Source organism: Rhinoderma darwinii, chromosome 1 (assembly GCF_050947455.1).
Source record: "Rhinoderma darwinii isolate aRhiDar2 chromosome 1, aRhiDar2.hap1, whole genome shotgun sequence".
Taxonomy (NCBI): Eukaryota; Metazoa; Chordata; class Amphibia; order Anura; family Rhinodermatidae; genus Rhinoderma; species Rhinoderma darwinii.
The window spans coordinates 237,992,686-237,996,793 of record NC_134687.1 but is presented as its reverse complement, the minus strand read 5'-3'; the positions used below and the strand labels follow the sequence as shown (position 1 = coordinate 237,996,793).

The following is a 4,108-nucleotide window of genomic DNA, read 5'->3' as shown; positions in this document are numbered from 1 at the left end:
CTGAAAATAGAGATAAAAAATGTTACATTGTGCACCCGGTGTCAACTATTCATCCGCTGTAAGTGACATAGAAGGATCTCTAAACACGTTCATGTCCATTGGAAGACTGAACAGACATCGCCTCCAGCTTCTGCGGATTCGGATAAACGTCCTGGCACGGCTGGAGGCAATGTCTGACTCTTCCGTCGCTCTGGTGAAGAACCTGTGGGAGAAAGTCCCGTCACAGCGAGATCACGCTGTGCAGTGAAACAACTTATCTACATTAAAGCGCCTATTCGATTAGGTAGAAGGGGCAGTTCTAAATTGGTGACAGCCTCTTCAGAAGAGTAGAGGTTAGTCTAGCCAAGGAAGAACATTCCAAAGAAAAGGTGCAGCACAAGAGAAATATTGGGGATGTGAAGGTGCTTTCTCCTAACTACAGCATTCTGGCACAAGATATTTTTTTTTTCTCTGAGTTGCGCTGCTTGCGGCGGAATCGCTGCTTTTCTGCTGCAAAAAAACGCAACATCTATTTTTTTGTAGGTTTTACCTCCCCATTGAATTCAATGGGGAAAACTCGCAACACAAAAGCAGCAATTATGCAAATACAATTGACATGCTGCAGATTTAAAAAAACGCACCGCAGGTCAATTTCTAAGCGGTTTTCCCGCTAATCGTTTATGCAGCGTGTGGATGAGATTTGTCCAAATCTTATCCACTCTCCTGCTACTGTATTATGCTACGGATTTTCCATAGTGAAATCCATTGCGGAAAATCTGCAGTATTTACGCTACGTGTGAACGTAACCTTAGGCCTTATTCACACGAACGTGTATTACGTTCATGATACCTATGTTCGGCCGCACGGACCTATGTTAGTGGTGTGGCCGTTCAGACAGTCCGTGATCTTCACGCAGTGTATGTGCACTGCGTAAAACTCACGACATGTTTTATACTTGGCCGTTTTTCACGCATAACGCACCCATTGAAGTCAATGGGTGCGTGATAATCGCGCACGTAAGCACTTCTGTGTGTCACGCGTGATTCGCACAACAGTAGATAAAGAAATTAAGGAAAAAATAAAAGCGCTTCCTTCATGTCTTTTTCTAAACTGCAAAACCGCGTGTCATAAGCATGGCATATGCGTGAAAATCACGCAGCCAACACTGATGACACACGGAACTGCAACGCTCAAAAAATGCAGCGTTTTTTGCGCGTGCAAAACGCATACATTCGTTTAAATAAGGCCTTAGGGAATGTGCACACGATAACTGCATTTACGTCTGAAATTACTGAGCTCTTTTCAGGAGAAATCAGCTGAATTTCAGACGTAATTGCATGTACTCGCGTTTTGTGGGGCGTCTTTTACGGACGTAATTTGGAGCTGTTCTTCATTGAAGTCAATGAAAAACTGCTCCAATTACGTCCCAAGAAGTGTCCTGCACTTCTTTGACGAGGCTGTTATTTTACGCGCCGTCTTTTGAAAGCGACGCGTAAAATGACAGGTCGTCGACACAGTACATCGTAAAGCCCATTGAAAGTAATGGGCAGATGTTTGCCGACGTATTGGAGGCGGTTTTTCAGACGTAATTTGGGGCGTAAAACGCCTCCATTACGTCTGAAAATAGGTCGTGTGAACCCAGCCTAAGGGTATGTGCACACGTAAACTGCATTTACGTCTGAAATTACGGAGCGGTTTTCAGGAGAAAACGGCTCCGTCATTTCAGACGTAATTGCTCGTACTCGCATTTTGCGAGGCGTCTTTGACGGCCGTAATTGTGAGCTGTTCTTCATTGGAATCAATGAAAAACGGCTCAAATTACGTCCAAAGAAGTGTCCTGCACTTCTTTGATGAGGCAGTCATTTTACGCGTCGTCGTTTGACAGCTGTCAAACGACAACGCGTAAATTACAGGTCGTCGGCACAGTACGTCGACAAACCCATTCAAATGAATGGGCAGATGTTTGCCGACGTATTGTAGCCGTATTTTCAGGCGTAAATCGAGGCATAATACGCCTCGTTTACGCCTGAAAATAGGTCGTGTGAACCCAGCCTAAGGGTATGTTCACACGGCCTATTTATGGACGTAAATCGGGCGTTTTTGCCCTGAATTATGCCCGAAAATAGCGCCTCAATAGCGCTGACAAACATCTGCCCATTGAAAGCAATGGGCAGACGTTTGTCTGTTCGCACGAGGCGTATATTTACGCGCCACTGTCAAAAGACGGCGTGTAAATAGACGCCCGCGTCAAAGAAGTGACCTGTCACTTCTTTGGCTGTAATTAGAGCCGTTATTCATTGACTCCAATGAATAGCAGCGCTAATTACGCCCGTAATTGACGTGGCGTTCAAACGCCTGCACATGCCGGTAGGGCTGAAATTACGGGGATGTTTTCAGGCTGAAACATCCCCGTAATTTCAGCCGTAACGGACGCCCTCGTGTGAACATACCCTAAGAGTATCTACATCTGGCAGATTTGTTGCAGGTTTTTCCACAGCAAAATCTGCGTATGTTATGTGAAGACTTTTCTGTGAGTTCACAGCACACTCCTACATTGAAAAGGGTGAAACCACTGCTTAAAAACTGTGCAGCGTATCCGACCTGGAACCCGCAGCACCTTCCGTCCAAAAAAATCGCAATGCATTGTTGTGCGGTTTTTTGGATGAAGCTTCCGCTGCGGATAGTAGTGCTTGAAAAAAAAAAAACGTTGATACTTACCACCTCCCTCTTCTCTGCGCGTAGTCCGGCATCTTACGATGACGTCACATGGGAAAAGACGTCATCCCTGGAGGCCGAACTGCAGGAAGGAGGAGGGTGTTCTGGGTAAGTGATTTTTTTTTTGTTTTCGTAGTTGCGATTTTTGTGGCGTAATCGCTGCAAATACGCTACAGAAGTTGCAAAACTTGGCTTACGGTTGCGGGATTTCTATCCCCGTTGATTTTTTATTTATTTTTTTATTTTATTTTTATTCAAGGAGTTTTCATGAACAGAAAAACAAATACTTGTTACGACAAAATTCGTGCATAATATCTCATAGAATCATAGACATGGGTCGTTAAATAAAAGACAGTCAGTGTAATAACAATCTTACACAAGGATACGCAGACCCTAGTTTGCCAAAAAAATAAAAAGTTGATGGATTTAGGGAGATACAAACAGGATGTCAATGCGGAAAGGATGGAGTGGAAATGAGCATACAGACCAAGGAAGAACAATAACAAATGTACCACGCAAAATGCTAAATTGATGTTCCGTATGACACTTTAATAGCAAAGATACAATACAAACATCACTGATGCCAGGTCAGTTAGGAGGAGATTATCCGCAACGGAAAATCAACTAAAACGCAGCATAAATTGACGTGCTGCGGAATACAGCGTGGGCATGAGGATTTTCTAAATCTCATTTACTTTGCTGCTACTGTAATTGCTGCGGAATTTCTGCACACAATTCTGTTGGGAAAATTCTGCAGCGTTTACGCTACTTGGGGACCCGGCCTAAACATCCATAACAAAATGAGCATGCTGCGGGTTTAAAAATCTTCAGTATACTCTTAAATCCGTGTGAAAAATGTTCTGTAACATATGGATGAGATTTGTTCAAATCCCATCCATATGACTGGTATCTTAATCTGCGGTGGATTTTCCATTCCCGTGCCCACGTAGCCTTAGAAAACCCATTTCCATCTGCCCTGATAGTTAGAGCTTTTGCAAAGACCAGCCCGACACTTCCCCAGCAATGACAACTGATCATGAGGGGTCGACTCATCAATGGGAGACCATTCATGCAAGAAGGGTTTGTCGAACGTAGACTATTCTTTTAAGAGATGTTAGTGTGGTGTTGAAAGGGACTGGATCAAAGGTTTAGTCTATTAAGGCCTTATTTACACGAACGTGTTTCACGTCCGTGATACGCGCGTGAAAATCACGCACGTCGCACGGACCTATGTAAGTCAATGGGGCCATTCAGACATTCCGTGTTTTTCACGCAGCGTGTGTCCGCTGCGTGAAACTCACTGCATGTCCTATACTTTAGCGGTTTTTGCGAATCGCGCACCCATTGAAGTCAATGGGTGCATGAAAATCACCTGCAGCACGCGGACGCACTTCCATGTGCTGCGTGTGATTCG

The 4,108-nt window shown here is 44.4% G+C and overlaps 1 protein-coding gene across 1 annotated transcript in view; it reads right to left on the bottom strand.

Moving 5' to 3' along the window:
- Window positions 1-4,108, bottom strand: part of TMPRSS9 (transmembrane serine protease 9) — a 217,765-nt gene that overhangs the window by 1,161 nt on the left and 212,496 nt on the right. The gene's annotated exons all lie outside the window — the stretch shown is intronic.